The 23,978-nt window shown below is 47.7% G+C and overlaps 1 protein-coding gene and 1 non-coding gene across 7 annotated transcripts in view; both read right to left on the reverse strand.

Moving 5' to 3' along the window:
* Window positions 1-23,978, reverse strand: part of SEMA4B (semaphorin 4B) — a 101,626-nt gene that overhangs the window by 32,473 nt on the left and 45,175 nt on the right. Inside the window, exon 1 of one of the 6 annotated variants that reach the window (XM_061179930.1) lies at window positions 6,884-6,980. The exons of 3 other annotated variants lie outside the window; for them this stretch is intronic. The gene's annotated coding sequence lies outside the window, so the exon portion shown is untranslated. 2 more of the 6 variants (XM_061179934.1, XM_061179929.1) reach the window with 2 other exon arrangements.
* TRNAV-UAC (transfer RNA valine (anticodon UAC)) lies at window positions 14,862-14,935 on the reverse strand. The gene has a single exon. It is a non-coding gene; the product is annotated as a tRNA-Val (tRNA).

Raw genomic sequence — 23,978 nt, forward strand, 5'->3', positions numbered from 1 at the left:
GAGTGAAGTAAGTCAGAAAGAGAAAAACAAATATCATATATTAATGCACATATATGGAACCTAGAAAAATGGTACAGATGAACCGGTTTGCAGGGCAGAAATAGAGACAAAGATGTAGAGAACAAACGTATGGACACCAAGGGGGGAAAGTGGCGGGGGTGGTGGTGGTGGGATGAACTGGGAGATTGGGATTGACATATATACACTAATATGTATAAAACAGATAACTAATAAGAACCTGCTGTATAAAAAATAAATAAAGTAAAATTCAAAAAAAAAAAAAAGAGACAAAGAGAAAAGCAACACTTCCTCTGTGCCCCCAGCCAGCAAGATGCAGGCATCAAGTCTGGCCCTTTCTCTGTCTACACTTACACAGCCTTTGCCCATCCATCCTCACCCTCCTTCCTTCTCTCTCTCTCTCTATCTCTCTCTCTGAGGTTCTGTCTCTCCCGTACACACAAACACACACATAAGAAGGATAAAAACGCAAGAATGAGAGGTAAAACGCACATAGGAGTACATGCAAAGAAGCCAAACAAAACAGGGCCACGTGCCTCATAGGCAGACAAGGAAACTTTAGGGATGACAAGAATATTCCATATCTTGATCTGGATGTTGGTTTCCCAAGTGTATACAAATATTAAAATTTCTCGAGCTGTACACTTAAGATCTGTCCATTTCCCTATATGTAAACGTATACCTTATACCTGTTATCATGCCAGTGGTGGGGGGGAACAAAGAGACTGAAAGGTAAAAAACAAACAAACAACACCTCACCTGTAGAATCAGGTGAAAGAAGAAAATGAGACTAGCTATACAAGGGGGAGAAAGTGAAGAGAAATATGAAAGGCTACAAGAGAAAGAAAATAAAGGGAAGCATGGCTAAAAATATAAAGCAAATGAACACATGAGTCCACTGCCTCACTAAACTGCTCAGCACAAAGGAAACACGCAGTGTAGGCTCAGGGCAAGTGCTGGCAGTGGAATGGTCAGTCCAGACCACAGTCAGCCTCTCAAGCCATCAATACTCACTAATCATCTATAGGTACAGCCTCTGTCCAGGTGCAGGCCAGCCCTGTCCTTGGGTACTCATGGCTCCTGCCAGGCTGCCCCCTGCCAGGCTGCCCCCAGCCGGGCCTGCCAGCTCTCATTCCCACCCAGCGGAGCCTGGCTCTCCAGCCCCCACAATTCTAGTCTGGAGGCCATGGCTTTGCTTTGTTTGCTGGCCGTGGAGGAGGGGCCTCCTGCCAAGCCCAGCGGAGCTTGAACCCAAGGTCCCACCCGCCTCCTCCTGGAGTAGCACTCAAGCTCCTCCCATCCCCGGGTTCTGGCTGGCAGGCTGCCCGGTAAGGCCTCGAAGACACGCACTGGCTACGGCCCAGCTCCCCGGGCCTTGGACCCCTGCTACCATCCCCTCGTAGCCCTGAGCCCTCCTCTCATGCCAACCTGCAGCTGCAGCTCCCCACCTGCACTGGCTGGGCACGCTGCTGCTGTCTCCTCCTCCGGGGCTTGGCCGTGGCTTGGCTGCAGCATCAATACATTTTGATGAGGAAGTGACACCAGCTGGCCCACCCTGTGTGTGCTTTTAAGTCAGCCAATGAGTTCCAGATCCCGGGGGGCCGGGAGCTTCCCTGGGGCAGTGCCCTCTGCAGGAGAGGGCATTCACAGGGCCAGCACGAACACTGCCTTCAAATCTCACAGGTGGCTTTTAACCAGGGTCTGTCAATAAATGTAAATGGCCTCATCTCTGTTCCCCAAACTGCACGCCCCTCCACTGGTCCCTTATGTTGCTTGCTTTGCCAAGTGATTAGAATCCAGGGGTGGGGACCTCTCTGGCAGTCCAGTGGTTAAGACTCTGCCTTCCAATGCAGGAGGTGCAGGTTCGATCCCTGGTCGGGGGGAAATAAGATCCCACATGCCGTGGAGTGTGGCCAAAAACTAAAAAAGAAAAAAAAATCCAGGGGAAGAACACACCAGTTCTTCCATAAGGAGAATCTCAGCACCATCCATTATTCTGGGGACTGTGAGCAAGCCATACGATCTCTCTGAGCCTCAGCTTCCTCATCTGTGAGATGGGAACGCTAACAGTACTGCCTGGGCTGTTAGGAGAGCTGATGAGACAGTGCACATAAGGTGACTGGCAGCGCTGGCCTGTGGTGAATGCACATTATTTTATCGGTTCACCTCATTACCTAAAAGTGGCCATGACCATCTTAGATGCCCAACCCAGAGGACCCCCTTCTGGGCTCTCCGCTCAGGTTCAGCCGCCTCCTACAAACCTAGTGCTGAGGCTGCAACTCTTACAGGGAGAAGGAACCGTCCCGCCCAGCCCAGGCCCCAGGTGCGCCCACTGTGGTGAAGAGCCTGCCTCCCTCCCCAGCGCCACCCCTGCTGGGGCCTGTCGGGGCCTGAGCTGGCCACTCCCTGGGAGGGGCTCCCCCTACCCCACAGGGCTGTGGTGCAACCAGCAGGGTTCAGCCTGTCCCTGCCTCGACATGGTAGAACACAAAGTTGCCACTGTCATGTCCCTGCCCCCAAGACAAGTTCAGGAGGGTCTGTCTGCCTGTGCCCGCAGGCCTGCTCCCCAAAGGGGCCTGGAGACCCTGGGTAACTGGCCTGGCTGATGCTTGGCAACTGTCACATCGCAGGGGCACAATTACTGCTCAGAGACTCTCTTTCCCCTGAAACCACTGCAGCCACTCACAGGTGGGAGGTAGATGTTCTAGGCCAGGTAAGGATGGGGAGCGAGAAGCGTAAGGGTCTAGGACACAGTCTGGTTTCTAGTTTGGCTTATCAGACCTGAGGCCCCTGCATTCCCAAGATCTCAAGAAACCAGGAATCTACCTCTCCATTTGCCCCCAAGTTCTTCTTCCTTAAATCCTACTCTGAGCCCTAGACCCCTGGCCATTGCTACATGAAGGGAAAGAAGACCCAGCCAAGGCCCTTCCTCCACCCCAGGGAACTAAGCTTCCTTTCCAGAGGACCAAGGCTCTCCCCTCCCAAAGAAGAGGGGCTTTCTGACTTCTGCAGTTTCCCAGTCACCTTAGGTTACCTGGTGGCTACGACTCTTTCTCCCAGACAGAGAGCCTTGCTCTTGGTTCCAGCACTGCCTGCGGAGAGTGGGCCTAGACAGGTGAGCCCATCAGGTGGGGGATTGAACAGGTGGGTTCCATTGATTTCCTGTGGCTCCAAAGACTGCTTTGATAGGATGGAGGGAGGAATGCATTACCCTGGTGGTGTGCCCACTTGCCACCCTAAAGCAATGGCACCAGGAGACAACGCTTGCAGAAAGCCAATGTGAGGGAGGCACCAAAGATCCATGCTTGGACAGGGATCTTACATATCAGCTACCTAGGCCCGAGATTCCTGGGACGCCTGACAGCACCATTTATGTGCTGAGTGTCAGGCTGGAGGATGCCACAAGGCTCTGAGTGGGCCCAGCTTGGCTCTAGCAAAGGAGGGGGCTCTAAGGGGCCCGGACCTGGGGCCTGACCCACCCAGTCCACAGGGACCCCACAAGCCCCCTGAAAGGGAGCAGACCCGCCTTGCTCCTCTCAAACTCTTTATCTAAGAGCCTTAGCTCTTTCCTTACAGCCTGTGAGCGGTGGAACAAAGCAGGGAGCCCCTTAACCACCAGGGTCGGCTTCAGTGAGCTGTGAACCCCAAGAATGATACGCCACTTCTGATGAGAGGGATCTGAGCTTTCAACTGATTTCAAAAAGATTGTTGCCCTCCTCCCCATGAAAAAAAAAAAGCAAAGAATAATTTCTTTGAGGTGTGTTAGTCTGAAGACAAAGGGAACTTTCAGAATTAGCCTTTATCAGGTAAAAAGAAATTATACCTCATTTAGGAGTAGTTATATAACCTTGACATGAATTATTTGGCAAACTATTCCACCTAAAGCAAAGTTGACATTTATAAGGCTAACATTTATTGTGCACTTACTATGAGCAAGCCACTGTGCTGAGTTCTTTACAACCAGTCATTTATTTAATTCTCACAACAGGATGAAACAGGAATTATGATACTACCACTTTACAGATGAGAAATGGGGCATAGAGAGGTTCAGGGACTTGCTAAGGTCACATAAGTGGTAAGTTAGGATTAGGACCAGAAACTGGATCTGAATCCAGAACCTCATGTAGATGCTCTACATATAGTTAGAATTTCAACCAGGGTTTTGTCTCAAGTTATAGCCATCCTCCTCTTGATAATATAAGCTGCTGTTCTTTCCTCCCTCTCTCCCTCTCCCCTTCTTCCCTTCCTTCTTTCACTCACTCAACAAATAGTTCTTGTGCACTTGCTGCCTTCTAAGCATCACTGAAGCTGAAGGAAACTGACATGGTTCTGCCTTCACAGAGCTTCCAGTTCATCAAGATTCCTTAAACTCTTCTTTCCAGAGAATACCCACCCTTGTCCACATTTCTTTAGACACTTTCACTCACTTATTCCTTTGTCTCCAACAAAAGGCCAACCTGGCAGAGCACCAGAAGTGCTCCCAGGCTTCACAGGCTAGAATCGTGCTGTTTTCAACTGATTTCCAGAGTTGCTCCTCTGAGCTCCCTCGGTACTCTGCTCAGATTTCCATCAAGTCACTCATGATGCTATAGTGAAATACTCATTTACACATCACATCCCTCTCTTCCCATCTCTTCCAAAAGCTCCTTGAGTGCAGGGACCAGACCTGCCTAACTCAGGTTTTTAATCTCCAGCCCCAGTAAATGTTTGGAAATAGCAGGCACCCAGTAAATGTTTACTAAATGAATAAATGAGTTTTCTGTTCTAGTTGACTGTCTCAAATCATTTCCAAATGATTCATTCAAGTGTTCCTCCCTGGATCTGTTTGTCCACCTTCCTCATAACCTTTTCAAAGGAAAGGCACCTCACTGATGTGGGAAGTCCCACTTCCCTGCTTTAGGGCAGCCAAAGGATTTCTTGCTCACACAGTCTCAACAGATTTGTTGACTTCAGAAGAGATGGTATTTGGGAAAGCTGTTGAATGCTTGGCTCCTGGGGATTAATTTAGGGCAATCCTGTCAGATACGACATTAAAGCAAGAGCCCCAAGGCATAGGACCTATGCACCAGAGAGAGAGGCTCTTTCAGCTCTCCTCAAGGTGCCAGCCTCCATCTCCCATCTTTGGTTCACCTGCTGCCAATGTCCGTATTTTTAGATCACCTGTCACCAAAAGTTTGAGCCCCGGGTTGCAAGGAGACATACCGCAGATTTCCCTGAGCTTCAGTAATAATAACCACCAGAGGAAACAGTCACAGCCTGGAAGTCAGGAGACTGGGTTCAAATCCTGACCTTCCCAACTCACTGTCATCTTGGGAAGTAATTTAACTTCTCTGGATCCCTTTTCTCCTATGGTAATAAGGGGGTGGGACCGGCTGGATTTCTAAATCTCTTCCACTGCTAAACCATCTACAGAGAAAAAAAATTTTTTTTGGATTGTGTGCTTCCCTGTCCTTATGGCATTCGACCCTTACAAGAAACCTGTGATTCATAAACCAAATGACATACTCACATTACAGGTCAGGAAATGTGAGCAGAGGTTGACGACCTTACCCAGGTGACCCAGGGCCCCTGAGTCTTTTTGCCAGACCAGAATGGCTCCAGGGAGGCCACTAGAGCAGCCTCATTTCCAGGACCCCAACTTCCTTTCCCTCCTAACCCCTATGTCCACTTTGTCGCTCAGAGAGTAGAAGCTATGTCAAAGAGCCTAACTCAAAGGTCATACCCAGACCATTCTGAGGAGGGACCCAGGCCTTTCCCAAATTCCAAATGATCTCCCTCCAGGGCCAGGATTTACTGCCTCTCAGCTGCAGGTTTGGCTCAGAGGCCCCGGGTGGCCATGGGAACGTGGGCCCAGCCTCCTGCGCTGCCATGACAACAGGCTCCCTCAGTGGCGGGCGCCGGTGCCCATCAGAGCGTGCAGGTGGCGCCCTCTTGGGAGAGGGGCCCGGCGGGAGGTGGGGGGCAGGGGCGGCGGCTGCCTCGGGGTGGCCTCCGCTCCCTCCACCTCCTCCCGGGGCCGCGGCTCCCGACCGTGCTGTGCTCTGCTCCTACCTGAGTTTCACGGCCCGCGCGGAACCACCGCCCACAACAGGGTCACCTCTGCGCGGCGGCGCAGCCCTTCTTCTCGGAGTGTCCCCAGACTCGTCCCTGCTTCCAGGCCGGCCCGACTCCCTGGGGATCCGGGATGTCCCCACGAATACCCTCGGTCCGGCGCTGCGTCCCCGGAAATGCAGGGCTGCCGCCAAGCCCCGCCTCGCCTGTGTTGATGGAATCGTCCAGAGGCGCCCTCCGGGGCTCGCCCGCTGTCCAGCAGTCCCCCGCCTCTGCCCCCGGGCGTTGGTGGCGACACTAGGCTCGCTACTAGTCCTAGTCGGGACTTGTCCCCGCGACGGCTCGGCGGCTCCCTTAGGCCGTGGGGCCTATGGGGCCGCCCCCTCCCTGACCTTGGGAGCCTCTGCCTGGCCTGACTTAGGCCCCGCAGGGGGCAATCTCGCCAGCTGGAATCCGGAGGGCCGGGTTGTTACCCTAGATCTGTTGCTGAACCAAATTTGGTTCCCCTTACCTGCGCATGCATAGTAAAGCCAATTTACTGACACCGATCTACTACCACCCACCTGGCTGTGTTACCTAGGGCAAGTTTCTTAACCTCTCTGAGCCTCGAGTTCTTCATCTGGAAAGTAGGCCTCAGAACAGTAGGGACCTCACAGGGTTGTGAGAAATTGCAATTATGTAGGCACACACCTGGCACATGGTCAGCTCTCAATAATGGTAGCATTGTTTACAGTAAGAGGCAAGGGAGAGCCGAGCCGCAGAGCCACCCGCCACGAAACCACCCACGTCTCCACCCGCGGGAAATGCTGCTCACCGCATCCCTTAACCTGCCATGGGCCGCGCTGTGGGAGCGAAATGAGACGAGGAGATGTGCGGGAGGGGTGAGAGATATGGTTGTAAATAGTGTCTAGCGTTTATCAAGTGACCTTGGCTCCTCCCTCTCCAGCCCTTGCCTCCTGGCTCTCCTATCTTCCAGGAAAGCAACAGCAGCTCTCAGGGCAGTTCCTGAAACAACTAGTTCTGGGCGTGTAAGTGGCTGAGCTGGCCAGAGCTGGCTGGTCAACGGGCTGGTGAAAACAGAGGCCAAGTGCCAGCCTCTTCCCAGGCCAGGCTAGGCTTAAGTGCCCGCCATTTCTCTGCTGCCTCTCCTCTAGACAGAGTGGGGTAAGGGACTGCCAGACTCCCCACAGAATGCTCTTCCACACATAGAAAGAAGTGGTTATTCTGTTGTCTGTCTACAAAAGTGACCACATATTTACTACCATAAAGTTTTTTCATAAACACAATGAAAAATATCACCCTACCCAGAGACCACTAGTGTTGATATTTTCTAAAACTTTTTTTTGAGATACAATTTACATGCTGTAAAGTGCACGGATCTTAAGTCTACTGCTGTTAATATTTTGGTGAAGATACTCCTGTCTCTTTTCTATGCAGTTATACATTTACATTTTTTGGAAAAAAAGATTATTCAGTGCATGCTCTTTGTGACTTTTCCCTAGGACAGCAATATATCACAGACATTTTTCCGTAACATCAAAAATTCTCTCATACCTTCATTTTTAGTGTATTCTATTGTATGAATGTGGCATACATTTTTAACCAAGTCTCTACTATTGGACATTTAACTTATTTTACTAATTTTTCATTATCATAAATAATGTCCAGACGAGCATCCTTATCAATAAGGCTTTACATACTTCTTCATTACCTTTTGTTCTTTGTATTCTTCCTTCCTACTCACAGTCTCCAATTGGTGGTCGCTGTGCTTACAGCTAAGGTGGTGCACTTTATTTGTGCAAATGGCTTTAAAAATAGTCCAATCACTTTATTAACTCTGCCTTCCACACACTACTGGATTGGTGGGGCGGACAGGAAGATATGCAAAAATCAGCACTGCTGAGTTTCCTGCACACGGAGCACATCGTGTCCTGCTGCGCCCGGGTTGTTCAGAGGAGCTTCTGAAATATAGGCCTCCCCCGTGGGGCCTCAGAGCTCCAGAGGGCTTTAGGCAACCCTGACCCTTTCCGTCTCCAGTCCAGCCCAGAGCCCCCAGGAAAGAATGCCGTCCACGTCCATGACCCGCCCCCCCTTCTCTCTCTCCATCTTTTCTTTCTTCTCCCTCCTCTTTTTTCTGCCCTTTCTGCCCACCTCCTTTTCCTGCCTGTCCTCCTCCTCCAACCTTCTTCCAGCCTTTTATTGAAAAAAAGAGAAACATCTTTAATGTACTGAAAAAAGGCCTTATCTTTAACGTTATTGATCCCCCTCCACCCACCCCCTTTCCTGGCTGTGGGACCTCAGGTGCAGAGAGGCTTGAGTTAATCACCTTCTCAGTTCACAGCATGTTATCACCATGGTCTGCACAGGGTCCCTGATTAATGTGGCTGTTCATTTCCTTTTATCTTTCCACTTCCTTCCACCCCTCCCCCCACAGGCTACCATTTTAAGGTGTTTAATTTATGCTTTTGTTCATATGCCTTCTTGCAAGATGTATTGTAGGGCTTCCCTGATGGCGCAGTGGTTAAGAATCCGCCTGCCAATGCAGGGGACACAGGTTCGATCCCTGGTCCGGGAGGATCCCACATGCCGCGGAGCAACTAAGCCCGTGCACCACAACTACTGAGCCTGCACTCTAGAGCTTGTGAGCCACAACTACTGAGCCCGTGTGCCACAACTACTGAAGCCCGCATGCCTAGAGCTCGTGCTCTGCAGCAAGAGAAGCCACTGCAATGAGAAGCCCGCACACCACAACCAAGAGTAGCCCCCGCTCACCGCAACTAGAGAAAGCCCGCAAGCAGCAACAAAGACCCAACACAGCCAAAAATCAATAAATAAATTTATATATATAAAAAAAAAGTTAATTCCTGCCCCAAGGTCACAAAGATATTCTTTAACATCTTTAACATTTTACTTTTTTTTTTTAATTTTAAAAAGATTTTAAAAAATTTATTTATTTTTGGCTGCGTTGGGTATTCGTTGCTGCATGCGGGCTTCCTCTAGTTGCAGTGCGCGGGGGCTACTCTTCATTTCGGTTCGCGGGCTTCTCCTTGCGGTGGCTTCTCTTGTTGCAGAGCAGAGGCTCTCTCTAGGCATGTGGGCTCAGTAGTTGTGGCTTGCAGGCTCTAGAGCGCAGGCTCAGTAGTTGTGGTGCATGGGCTTAGTTCCTCCGCGGCATGTGGGATCCTCCCGGACCAGGGATGGAACCTATGTCCCCTGCATTGGCAGGCAGATTCTTATCCACTGCGCCACCAGGGAAGCCCTACATTATTAACTTCATAGTTTTCTGGACACATTTAGGTCTTTAATCCATATGGAGTTCACTTTTTCATGTGATGATAGATTTCATGAGATTCAGTTCTTTTTTTTCCATAAAGTGAATCACTTTTCCCAATACCATATTCCTGTGGGTCTCAAACTTGAACATGTATAAAAATCACCAAAAAGCTTGTTAAAAGCACAGATTGCTTCCCACTCCTGGGCATATACTCAGACAAAGCTATAATTTGAAGAGACACATGCACCCTTATGTTCATAGCAGCACTATTTACAAGAGTCAAGACATGGAAATAACCTAAATGTCCATTGACAGATGGATGGATAAAAAAGATGTGGATATATATATATTATGTATGTGTGTGTGTATATGTATATATATATATATATATGAATATTACTCAGCCATAAAAAAGAATGAAATAATGCAATTTGAAGCAACATGGATGGACCTAGAGATTATCATACTAAGTGAAGTAAGTCAGAAAGAGAAAGACAAATACCATATGATGTCACTTATATATGGAATCTAAAATATGACACAAATGAACATATCTATGAAACAGAAGCAGACTCACAGACATAGAGAACAGACTTGTGGTTGCTAAGGGGGAAGGGGGGTGGGGGAGGGAAGGATTGGGAGTTTGGGATTAGCAGATGCAAACTATTATATATATGATGGATAAACAACAAGGTCCTACTGTACAGCACAGGGAACTATATTCAGTATCCTATGATAAACCATAATGTAAAAGAATATAAAAAAAGAATGTATATATGTGTATAACCGAGTCACTTTGCTGTACAGAAGAAATTAACACAACATTGTAAATCAACTATACTTCAATAAATTTTTCTTTTTAAAAAGCACAGATTTCTGGGCCCCACCCAGCTGATTCAGGTGGGACCCCAAAATTTACATATCTAATAAGTTCCTAAGTGATGAGATGATGCCACTGCTGCAGGCGGAGAAAGCAAACTTTGAGAACAACTGCCATATTCTTAAAACCTTTACCTCACTGAGTTTTTTCTCTACCTCACTGGCATCTCCCATAATACCCTGCACTTCTTGGCTGTCCTCCATCCTGCACCCCTCCCCTACCTCTCCCAGGTCTCCTGGGACGTGAGGCTCCATCCACACATTTCATGATCATATCCCCATGCCTCTCCTGAACCACACTATTCCATCCTCTGGTAAATGCCCTGAGGTTGCCCACCCACCTCCTGGCCACTCCCTTGTAGTCACTGGAGACTTTGGCACGTGGCTCCCCATCCTTCTCTTCACCTGAAGTCCTGTAATTGTCCTTAATGACTTCAGCATCCATGTGGAAGACATGTCCTAAATCTGGTTTCTCAGATCGCCAGTGCCGTCCCCCACTCACCTCAGCCACCACTCCCATTTACTGCCAGTAATTGGCTCCATTACCAAGGTCCTCAGTTCAGGCATCCCTCTCTCTGGCACAGTCTCTTTTCCTTCCAGCTTTCTGGTTTAACAGACTCCCTCTGACCCTTCTTGGACCTCACCAGCATCTCTACCTTCTCCTGATCCATCCTATTTCTCCTTCCCCATCCTATTTCTCCTTCCCCTTTCTTCATTCCCTCCTTACCCAACTTAGAGTCCACGATTCACCATTGCAACAGCGTTATTGTCTCAATTCCCTAAACTCTATTGCTGCTATATTTTCACTGTCTGGCAAAAGCCATGGATGAGCTCTGTGATCCACCTTCTCAGTGCTTCTTCCTGAGCAGTGGCTGGGGAGCGTCACTCAGGGCAGAAGGTTCCACTGCAAAGTCCAGGTCACCAGATGGACCCTCACCACCACCTGGCTGTCCTACTCATTTCTGTGGTCACCTCTCTGTACCATTCTCTGTAACAACTCTCTTCAACCTTCTCCCCAAGCTTCCAACACCCTCCCTTTACTTCACATACAGAATAGAAGTCATCGGATGGGGTCTCCCTTATCTTTTTCCTAATTGCATTGAGAGGGACCCAGGCTACTTTCAGGAAAAGGGTGGTAGTCTTGTGCTAGGTAGAGAGCATGACAAAACCAGGTTACAACCAATGCAGTTATTTTAAATGTTTCAACACAACAAATTAGTGCTTTTTAACATACCCACACAAATACAATGGCTATAGGTACAAATACATTTGGTAATAACATCATACGTCTAAATCTGAGGACCTTCCATCATCGCCCTCCACTTCCTAGACTTCTTTCCAGCACAGTAGTGGTGTCCCCCCACTTCCCCGTGGTTGCACATTGGAGTCACTTGGGGAAGCTGGCTGCACCTGCGGATCATTTGAATCAGAGCCTCTAGGGGAGGGCCCAGACGTCAGCATTTTCTAAGCTCCCCAGGTGATGCCAGCTTGCATTCGAAGCTGAGAAACCTACACTGTAGAAACTGCTCCTCCTCCGTCTATCCCCTCACTGTACTTCCTCTCCACTCCCTCCCTCTCCACTGGTTTACTCCTAAAAGCTTTTAGAGTCTGTCATACAGAGTGAAGTAAGTTAGAAAGAGAAAAACAAATACAGTATGCTAACACATATATATGGAATCTAAGGAAAAAAAAAAAAAGGTCATGAAGAACCTAGTGGCAAGACGGGAATATAGACACAGACCTACTAGAGAATGGACTTGAGGATATGGGGAGGGGGAGGGGTAAGATGTGACAGGGTGAGAGAGTGGCATGGACATATATACACTAGCAAATGTAAAATAGCTAGCTAGTGGGAAGCAGCCGCATAGCACAGGGAGATCAGCTCGGTGCTTTGTGACCACCTAGAGGGGTGGGATAGGGAGGGTGGGAGGGAGGGAGATGCAAGAGGGAAGAGATATGGGAACATACGTATATGTATAACTGATGCACTTTGTTATAAAGCAGAAACTAACACACCATTGTAAAGCAATTATACTCCAATAAAGATGTTAAAAAAAAAAAAAAAAAAGCTTTTAACCGTGCCCAAGTCTCTCCCACTTAAAAAAAATATTACCCTTGAACAACATGGGGGTTGGGGGTGCCCACCCGAGCCGTCCAAAACCCTCCTTTACAGTTGGCCCTCCGTATCCATGGTTCTGCATCCGCAGATTCAACCAATGCAGACCGTGTAGTACATATGTATTGAAAAATATCTGCATAGAAGCGGAACCGCGCATTTCAAACCCTTGTTATTGTTCAAGGGTCCACTGTATATACGCACACAAATAGCCTTTGACTCCCATCCCGCTGTCTGCTCCCTCCCACCCCAGGGCTCTTACCTGGAAGGTTCTCCTCCAGTTTTAAGCTGTACAGAGACTGGTGACTCCTAGTTCAACCCTTAGCACCACTTCTCAGACTTTCACATGCACTCGGATCACCTGGGCGATCTGGTTAAAATGCAGATTTAGATTCTGCAGGCCTGGGCTGGGGACTAAGATTCTGCATTTTACCAAACTTCTGAGTGCTGTATGCAGATATTGTGCTCAGTCTTCAAGCAGGAAAGCTTTATTTTATTTTTTACTTATTTTTTTAGTGGGAATTTATTTATTTATTTATTTTTTTGCTGTACCGCGTGGCATGTGGGATCTTAGTTCCCCGACCAGGGATCAAACCCAGGTCCCCTGCACTGCAAGTGTGGAGTCTTAACCACTGGACAGCCAGGGAAGTCCCAAGCAGAGAAGCTTTAGACCCCTGCTCAAGGTCTCCTTGGGAAAGCCTCCTCTGACCTTCCTAAACTCTATCCCCACCATCAGACACTCTCAGCTCGGCTTGTCTCCTTCCCAGCACTTAACCCTATTGCTATTTGACATTGTGCTTATGATTATTTTATCACAGCCTACTCCCCCAGAAAATAAGCCTTCCACGAAGGCATGGGACATTTCTGTCTGGGTTTGCTTGCCCTTGTGCTGCCATTGTGTTGCCTCACACAGTGCCTGGTACACAGCAGGTGCCCTATTTGTAAACAAATGTAAACCTTTGTAGGAAGTATGAAGGAATACATTGCTCAGTCAGTCAAAGGAGCAGTTCCCGCTTCTGCCCTGAAGTCCCAGGCCCTCTTTGTTCTCCTTTTAGCCCCTCACCTCCCTCTAGGCTCTGGCCCCCAAGACCAGGAGCTGAGAAAGTGATGCAGGATATGTTTGGGTTAAAAGTCTCTTCTCTGCCCCCAGGCATGACTTAACTCCCCCAGACAACCCAAAGGAAACAGGCCCAACAAATCTTTCTAGTTCCTCACCGGCAACTGATCTTTTTTGTTGTTATTATTGTTAAGTGTTGTGTGGAAAGGGTTAAAGCATTTACAGAAAGCGAAGGACCTCTCTCCAGCCCTCCATGACGACTCTTGAGATGCTCTGCAAAAGGTCAGATGTTTCCAGAATCTCAACAGACAGCCTGTGTCTGTTTAAAGGGAAAGACAACAAGTTCTCGGCCCCCAGCCAGCCCTCATGGGCAATTCTCGCCTGGCTCTGTAGGCAGCCAGCCAGATGCCTGGCCAAAGAGTACACCCACCCCCGCCCCCTCTAGATGGCTCTGGGCAGGCCAGAACTCTCCAACCCCCAGCCTGGAGTCCCTTCCCCTGGGGAAGGCTGGCATCTGACAAATAGGGCACGCATACCAACTGCTTGGGCCCGTGATGCACGAGGAATGGGGGGGGAGGGGCAACTTCGTGTGGACATTGAATCTTTTCAGCTGGAAGGGACTGTATTCTGACCCTGTCACCTTAGAGATGAGGCTCAGAGAGGGGTGGCTGTAAGGTAGTGTAAGAATATCCTAACCCAGTATCAGGAAACCTCGGTTCAGAATCCAGTTCAGGTGCCCTGAGCTGTGGGATCTCGGGCACAATGTGGGTCCTTTCTATGTGTCTGTATCTATTTGTAAAAAGTTTGTACAAATACCTCCCACCCCAGGTAGCTTGCCCAGGGTCACACACAGCACAAACCAAGGTTTTCCGACTCCCAGCCAAGGGCCCAGTCCCCTCCAGAGGTGAGCAGACTACCTTAAGCACTGATTGATAATGAAAAGTTGCTGAAGACACAGTTAAATAGGGACTTCCCTGGTGGCGCAGTGGTTAAGAATCTCCCTGCCAATGCAGGGGACACGGGTTTGAGCCCTGGTCCGGGAAGATCCCACATGTCGTGGAGCAACTAAGCCCGTGCGCCACAACTACTGAGCCTGCGCGCTACAGCCCGTGCTCCGCAACAAGAGAAGCCACCGCAATGAGAAGCCCGCGCACCGCAACAAAGAGTACCACCACACCCCACTCGCCACAACCAGCAAAAGCCCTCGCACAGCAGCGAAGACCCAACGCAGCCCAAGATAAATAAATTAATTAATTTAAAAAAAAGAGACACAGTTAAATAACTTTGTCTTTTATTACTTAATCATGTTCTTTGCACAAACAAAAAAAAATTCATATTCCCACCCCCTGGAGGAAATAACTGCTAATATTCCGGCATTTATCCTTTTGCAATGTCAAAGCATATATAAGGTATATATTTGTATACTTTTTTTTTTTTTTTAGCCATGCAGTGCGGCCTGTGGGATCTTCCCCAACCAGGGATTGAACCTGGGCCCTTGGCAGTGTAAGTGCAGAGTCCCTAACCACTGGACCACCAGGGAATTCACTATATACTTTTTCAACAATGAGATCAGAGGAGATCGATCTATCTATCTATCTATCGATCATCTATCTATCTACACTTTTATATACATATTGCTCTTTTCCATATAACTTTTCAGTGGACAATAGACATCCTTTCATGTCTAGATATAGTTGGATAAATGAAGCATTCTATAGTTTGTTTAATCCCCTATGTCTAGACATTTAGGTTTTCAATTTTTCATTATGAGCAATAAAAATCCATCTTTATTCACTTGTTCTGTTATTTTCTTAGGATAAATTCCTCACTGTGGACTGTTGGATTAAAGCGTCTGTGTATTTTTAAGGCTTCTGATACATGCTGCCAGATTATCCTCTAGAAAAGCTGTGATGATTGTTATTTCTTCAAACAACATATTTATATATGAAGGCTGGTCCTTCTTTAACTAGAAAGCTATTCTCTTCAACAGCACACTCAGCTTTGGGAAGACAAGGGTGGGAAGAAGCAGAGCCCAGATCGACTGAACAGGGCTGGTTGACGCAGGGCAGCTGTTTTGCACCTGATCCACTGCTGCATCTCAGCAGGCAGCTACTGCTGGGGCCAATAAGATGCTCCTCTCTCCCAGCCCACAGCACAGCTGGGGCCATGGGATACACGAAAAACTGGTCCAGATATTGCCCTAGAAAACTCTGATAGGGACTTCCCTGGTGATTCAGTGGTTAAGACTCCTGTGCTCCCAGTGCAGGGGGCATGGGTTTGATCCCTGGTCGGGGAACAAAAATCCTGCATGCCGCAGGGTGTGGCCCCCCCAAAAAACTCTGATAGATGGAAAGGGGCTATCTTTTCCCATATTTCTTTGTACACCCCACCTCCAGCCCTCTAAACAACCACCCTCAAGTACTCTTTATTTCCTAGTTAGACATCACTACTTTTGTAAGCTACTGTTTATTAAAGGTTTCATTTACACTACTACATTTCATGCCTGCATTGGCCCAGGAAGCAGGTACAGGAGAGAAAACTGAGTCTTGGGCAGATCAAGCATCTTGTCTAAGGGAACCCAGCAGGTGAATAACCTACTTGGGATTCAAAGCTAGGTCTGTCTGACTAACAAACCTGTGTTTTATTTTTAAATTACTGTAGAACTACTATGTATATCAATGTAAACACGAAGGCTTGGAAGGATGCAGCTGGTTTGGGGTGGGTGGTAGACATTACCAGGGCTCACCAATATTTCCAGCTCCCTTCTTTTTCTGGATACATAGGAGGACTATACTTCCATACTGTCTGGAAGTTAGGTGTAGCCACGTGACTTGCTCTGGCCAGTGAAATGTGAGGGAAGGTGACACGTGTCCCTTCTGGGGGAGGCATTCAAGAACCAGTGTGCAGTTCTCATGCATTCTTCCCTTGCAGTGGTGAGCCCTGAAGCCTCACGTTGGGATGGTGGCATCATAAGAGTTTAATGATGACTAAGGTGCTGACTACAAAGTGCTGAGCCTATGCAAGCCACGTTGGGAATTTAAGCATGGGCAAGAAAGAAATCTTGGTTGTTTTAAGCCAGAGATGTTTAGAGGTGTTTGTTACCACATCATAACCTAGCCTATCCTGACTGCTGCAAGTGGTGATGGGGAGTTTCATGTCTTAGTCTAAATTTTTCTGTAGTTTTTATCCTTTGAGAAGATATCCATTTATAATTTAAAAAATAAGAGTCGTGGGACTTCCCTGGTGGTCCAGTGGCTAAGACTCCATGCTCCCAACGCAGGGGGCCCGGGTTCCATCCCTGGTCAGGGAACTAGATCCCACATGCCACAACTAAGAGTTTGCATGCCGCAACTAAAAGATCCCACATGCCACAACTAAGAGTTTGCATGCCGCAACTAAAAGATCCTACATGCCACAACTAAAGATCTCGCATGAGCACTATTTACAATAGCCAGGACATGGAAGCAACTTAAGTGTCCATCGACAGATGAATGGATAAAGAAGATGTGGCACATATATACAATAGAATATTACTCAGCCATAAAAAGAAACGAAACTGAGTTATTTGTAGTGAGGTGGATGGACCTAGAATCTGTCACACAGAGTGAAGTCAGTCAGAAAGAGAAAAACAAATACCGTATGCTAACACATATATATGGAATCTAAAAAAAAAAAAGGTTCTGAAGAACTTAGGGCTAGGACAGGAATAAAGACGCAGATGTAGAGAATGGACTTGAGGACATGGGGAGGGGGAAGGGTAAGCTGTGACAAAGTGAGAGAGTGGCATGGACATATATGCACTACCAAATGTAAAATAGATAGCTAGTGGGAAGCAGCCGCATAGCACAGGGAGATCAGCTCCGTGCTTTGTGACCACCTAGAGGGGTGGGATAGGGAGGGTGGGAGGGAGACACAAGAGGGAGGGGATATGCGGATATATGTATGCGTATAGCGGATTCATTTTGTTATACAACAGAAACTAGCACAACATTGTAAAGCAATACTCCAATAAAGATGTTAAAAAAAAAAAAAAGATCTCGCACGCCGCAACTAAGACCAGCGCAGCCAAATAAATAAATAAATAAATATTAAAAAAAAAAGTCATAATACACATTCACACAATTGGGAACATAATATACACCCTGCTATGAAACGTCCCTCTTATTCTTAAAACTAACCATTTCCTATGTCACTTTACCTAAGTCTACTTCATTCCTTTTTTTTTTTTGGCCGCACAGCGACACACAGGATCTTAGTTCCCCAACTAGGGATCGAACCGGGGCCCCTTGCAGTGGAAGCACACAGTCTTAACCACTGGACCACCAGGGAAGTCCCTACTTCATTCTTTTTAACAGCTGTATAGTATTCTATTCTCTGAATATACCATAATGTTTTACAACTGACCACTATTGACAGACATATAGGTTGTTTTTGGTTATTCACAAAATACATGCTCTAAGCTACGGCTAGGCTGTTGCAACATTTCTGGGAAAGGAAGGACTACTATTTACTTTCCCTTTTTGGTTCATATCTTGTCGTTAGTTAGTTTACAGCCTGAGCTCAGCACTCAAGAGGGCTGTGGGCACCTCCTAGAGAGAGATGAATAAGCCAAGGGTGCCTGCACCCTTCTCAGGATGTACAGATGCGGAGGCTGGTGAGAGCCTGTGCGTGTGCATGTGTGAAGGCTGGGAGCTGGCCTGGGAGAGCAGGGCAGGGAAGCACGTACACATGCAACTTGGGCTGGACTGATCCTGACTCATAGGTTCAGGCAGATAAGTTAACGGCCTGGAAACTCCAGAGCTCTCTGACTGAGTTCTGACTCACTCAGACAATTATCCATAAACAAGTCCTCTCACTTCTCAGTTTTCTTCTGAGAGCCACTACACAATCTTTGGGAAGGGCTGTGACATTAATCGTTTGGAGTCTGAGAAAGATGAGAGCTGTTCAAAGAGAGTACCAAGAAGATTATAAGTGCTGGCCTCATTCATAGGAAGATGTCTAATTACTCCTTATTACATTCGTATTTTGAATGGCCCCCAAGTAGAGGGTCCAATAGTGGCTGACACAGGTTTTCCTGCATTCCATTCCCAGAGTGATTTGACCGAAAACATTGGTCACGTGTCTATCAAGAGCTCTTCCCATTCCTTTCTCTTCAATGGCTTTCCTCAATTCCTTTTTAAGATGAAAACAGCTTTATTATTATTATTTCTGATTATAAAGGAAACGCTTCCTCAGACAATACCAAAAAGCATAAAAAGAGAGTGGAAATCACCCAGCAGGCCATCACCAGAGAGGCCACTATTGACATTTTGGTTTCTTTTCTTTTTTTAATGTTTATTTATTTTTATTTATTTATTTTTGACTGTATTGGGTGTTAGTTGCAGCACTCGGGATCTTTCATTGCGACGCACGGGCTTCTCTCTATTTGTGGTGCGCAGGCTTAGTTGTCCCATGGAATGTGGGATCTTAGTTCCCCGATCAGGGATTGAACCCGCATCCCTTGCATTGGAAGGCAGATTCTTAACCACTGGACCACGAGGGAAGTCGCACTATTGACATTTTGAAGTACATCTTTCCAAACTGACTCTATGTACGCCTGCACGGCCACATAGGCACATACAAATCAAGTTACCAATCAGTATAGTCCTCCTTTGGAGGAGCCGCCATGTATTCCATCGTAAGGGTGCAGCTGGAAGCCTCTCATCTCCTCCCTCTCTTGCTGCAAGACCTAGCAGAAGGCCATGGCAGGACTTTAATAAACTCTTAATGAGCTTAATAAAGGCATCTAAAGATGGCCTTAGGATTTGAACCATTTATGCCTTGAAGAACTCCATCTTCCGTGCAGCTGGAAGTGAATTCACATGCAGATGAGCATGGTGGGCAGGACACTCTGCTGGGAGTCAGGCCAGCTGGTTCTACAGCTGAGTTCTAGACCTGCCTTTGCCACCTTCCTGGTGGGCAAGTCCCTTTGTCTCTCTGAGCCTCATCTGCAGTTGAATATATGTGAAACTGGGTGTGACATACGACTATGCAGAGTACGAAGTACTATGTACTTACACACTAAGCACTAGGTACTAGGTACTATTTAGAGGCACTACTAAAGAGCAGGGAAGAAACTGGGGTTTCTCAGCCAAGAAAAAGGGCAAATTTTAGAGTTCCCCTGAATATGACTTAAGGGTAACACATATATCATAGAGTTCTAGAAAAACTTAGAATCAACTATACTTCAATAAAAAAATTTTTTTTAATAAAATAAAATGAGATAAAAAAAGAAAAACCAAGCAGAAAAGAACCTAGGAGATCAGAGTACTACCCCCTCACGCAATAATTCTGAATATCTGCGCATCTGTAACATGACCTAATGGAAAAATGGGTTCGGAATGTGGGTTTTTCTCTTTTAAGGCATTCTCATGTCTGGCTTGGAGTACTGGAAAGAGCTTCCTAAGTGTCCAGTCCTGGGTCAGCACCTATGACGCATATGACTTTAGGCAAGTTCCTTAAGCCTCTGGGAGCCTCGATTTTCTCATCTATAAAACGGGGCTTCTGATCTTGCCCTACCTGTCTTACAGGTAGGTGTGACATGAGGTTTAAATAAGGCACCGCGTGTGAAAGTGTTTTGGAAATCTAAAGTGACTTCACACCTGCAAAGCTGCCTCACTGTAGCTCTGGTCCACTGCCCAGAGCGGAGAGGCGTGAAGGGAATGGCCACCAAGACCCTCGTTCAAAAGTGGGTCTTACAGGGACCTCCCTGGCGGTCCAGTGGTTAAGACTCTGTGCTTCCACTGCAGGGGGTTAGGGTTCGATCCCTGGTTGGGGAACTAAGATCCCGTATGCCGCGCAGCGTGGCCAAAAATTAAAAAAAAAAAATTTTTAAAGTGGGTCTTACAGAAGGGGCCATCTTGAGAGAGCCCCTGAGCACCAGAGATTGCACTGGAGCTGCGGAGGCAGCAGAAGGAAAGGCAGGCAAGGCCCTTTCCTCATGGAGCTTAGATTCCCGCGGAGAGACAGACAATAGGAAGGGAGACAAATAAAAACAAGGTAGCTTCAGAGAGAGGTGAGTGCTCTGAGTGAAATGAAACAGGATGAGGCTGTTAAGGAGGGATGGGGCTAGATGAGGGGGTGACCAAAGAAGGCTTCCCGGAGGAGGTGGCACCTGAGAACTAGGACGTGAGTGACAAGGACAGCCACAAGAAGACCTGGAGCACGAAGTGTTCCAGTGCAAAAGGACAGCTAGTGCAAAAGCCCCGAGGCAGGAATAAATTCCTGTTCAAGGAACTTCGAGAAGCTGGTGGTTTGGAGCTGCAGGGGGAGAGGGCAGGCGGGGCAGCGGGCCAGGGCTTGCAGTGGGTTTTCAGGAGAGGCTAGTGAGACATGATCTAGTTTGTGTTGAACTAAGATCAGCCTGCATTGGGTTGGAAGTTCCATCTCTTACGTGCCATGTTGGGGGCCCCAAGAAATTTTTAGGGCTTTCAAGGGCTTTATCCAGGAACCAGCCAACCTCCTAAACCTACATACTATGAAAACTGAGAGGCAGAGAGAAAGGCCACTTGCCTAGGGGGCCCCACTGCTCCCTTCCTGGGGCTGGCATTCAAGCCCAGGTCTCTGATCCTGGTCCCTGAGGCCCAGCTTCTCCCCCCAGGGCCACCCCACCAATGCAGGATGGGAGGGGGTTCACTGAGGCCGCAGAGCTGGAAGATGGGCCCAGTGCCCCAAGGCTTCCAGCTTCAGCCAGTGAGATCCCAGGGCTGGGCTCCAGAAAGGAAGGGCATAGCCCAGCTGGGCCTCGTCCTGCATCACTAGGCCCAGTGCTCAGCCCTCAGCTGGCAGTGGAGGGGAGCGGTGGTCAACTCCAGGAGCTCAGCCAGCCAAGAGCAACCTGATTGAGCAGGAAATGGGCCTGCAGCCAGACAAAGCATCAGCCAGCACCTGGAGGCTTTGTTCCCTTTATTCCCGTTGCAGACTTTCTCAGGCACCTGCAGCTGGGCCTCAGGAGCACCAGGGCCAGGAAGGGGCTCCAATGGGATCTGGTTCTTCTGCAACAGGGAGTGCCCTGACTTGTGACCCGGAGGGAGGTCTCATGATATAATAACAACAACAATAGGTCCACTTACTATGTGCAAGAGACATTTCATTTAACCCTCACAACAAACCCACGAGGCATGTACTATTATCATCTACATACTACAGATTATGAAATGGAGGCACATGGAGATAAAGTGACCTGTGCAAGGTCACACAATATAAGGAAGTGAAAACAGTATGGGCTTTGGAATCAATGAATCCCAGCCCTATTTGCCTCTATGACCTTCGGCAAGGTATTTAAAAATTTCCAAGCTTGTCATCTTATTCTGATCTCAGAGGACTGCAGTGCCGATTAAATGATTTGAGATATGCAAAGCCTCTGGCGCATGGCTCTCCATCCAGACAAGTCTTTCTGTCCTCCTCCCCACTTCCCATAACTCTGTGACCTTGGCATGTTACCACCACTGAGCCTCAGTTTCCTCATCAAAGAAATAGGTACAATGACATTATGCAATAGGGCTGTTGAAATCCTGATGCTCTCCTGAGAGGCATGCCTCATCTTTTGAAAAGGCCCCATTCCTGAGACCTTTCAAGGAAGGTGCCATTTTACAAAATTGCCGTCTTTGCTTTCTATCAAAATAAACAAAGAAACACAAATAGAAAAACCAGTCTTAGAGCCATTCCCCATTTGAGACAAAAAGCCAGTATTACGCACACTGCTGGGCTTAGAAGGTTTTCTCAGAAGGAAAAACAGAAGTGACAGCTCAAGTCATAACATGGCTACCAGGATTCTCTCTAGTTCCACACCCTGGGACAGACGACACCACCCACAGCAGCGGCAACAAGACGGACAGTTGTAGGCTCATGCAAAGTACCAGGGAAGATCCACCAGGGATTTCAGCCAAAAACAAGACAAAACACTAAACTCCTTTTCCTATAAATCAGCCAATATTTTTCAAGTTCTTGTTATGAGTAAATGCTTCTTACCCCCAATAACAGGGAATATACGTGAAAACATAGGTACCACCACTGTTGTAGATACACATCAAGGTGGTGGTCCCAGCTCTTCCCAAGGGCCATGCCTGTTTCTCTCAATCATCTTTTGGGGGATAAACTGCTCTTTCTCTGGTCCAACTCAGCCATTCATGTAAGGGCTGCCAATCAGTCTACATCACTGCCCCTGGTCACAGTGATTGGTCCAGGAGAAGGGTGTGATCCAGAAAAACAAGGCTATCAGAGCTTTTACCAGGATTTCAAAATTGGAGCTGGAGAGGAAAATCCTGTTCCTCTTGGATTGGTGAGCTCGAAGGATATAAATCCGGACCAATGACAGCGATTTTCTGGATGCAGAAAGCCTGTTTGCAAAAAACAGGGGATGAAGACCACAAAGAGAGAAGCCATGATGAGTAGCAGGGTGTCCTGACATGATAATCTCAGATTCCTGTCATCCCTAAGGCAGGCTCAACCCTTCCTGCCCATCTGCTGGTGGTGTGTTTCAATGAGCCAATAAGTTCCTTCCCATACCTTGTGAGTTATGAGTCCTGCCTAACCCAGCCACCAGGCATTGTGTGGTAATAAACACAGCAGTTCAGTAGGAGAGATGTCACAGGCAGGACTTGATGACTTGCCAAGTGAAAGTTTTAGGCAATCTGGGCTGTGAAGGCAGAGACAAACAAGATTACCTGATTCATTCAAATCAACAAACATTTACTGAGCCCCTACTTATGCCAGGGACAGTATTAGGCATTCAGGATATAACAGTGAATGGGACAGACTAAGTGCTTTCCCTCACTTTGGAGTAATCAGAAGGGACTTCCTGGAGCTGGGGAGGTTGGAGGAAGTCACTGAGGGATGGTAAAATCTGGCCAGGCAGAGAGTGAGGGGGAGAAAAGCATGAATAAAGATATGGAGGCATAAGATTCTTGTCCGTGAAGGCACATTGTCTTGTATCTCCATGGTGCCTGGCTACTGCGGGCACTCAGTACGTTTTGTTTTTTGTTTTTGTTTTAATAAATTTATTTATTTTTGGCTGCGTTGGGTCTTTGTTGCTGTGCGCGGGGTTTCTCTAGGTGCGAACGGGGGCTACTCTTCATTGCAGTGCACGGGCTTCTCAATGCGGTAGCTTCTCTTGTTGTGGAGCACGGGCTCTAGGCGTGCGGGCTTCAGTAGTTGTGGCACGCGGGCTCAGTAGTTGTGGCTCACGGGCTATACAGCACAGGCTCAGTAGCTGTGGCACACGGGCTTAGTTGCTCAGCGGCATGTGGGATCTTCCCAGACCAGGGCTCGAATCCACGTCCCCTGCGTTGGCAGGCAGATTCTTAACCACTGAGCCACCAGGGAAGTCCTGTTTTTTTAAAAAAATAGGAATAAATGAGGTAATACATGTAAAGATCCTACATTTTTTAAAAAAAATTATTTTATTTATTTTCTTTATGTTTTTGGCTGCGTCGGATCTTAGTTGTGGCACACAGGGTCTTCGTTGAGGCATGCAGGATCTTTTCGGGCTTCTCTCTAGTTGTGGCGTGTGGGCTTTCTCTCTCTAGTTGTGGCGCATGGGCTCC

Source organism: Eubalaena glacialis, chromosome 2 (genome assembly GCF_028564815.1).
Source record: "Eubalaena glacialis isolate mEubGla1 chromosome 2, mEubGla1.1.hap2.+ XY, whole genome shotgun sequence".
NCBI classification, from domain to species: Eukaryota; Metazoa; Chordata; class Mammalia; order Artiodactyla; family Balaenidae; genus Eubalaena; species Eubalaena glacialis.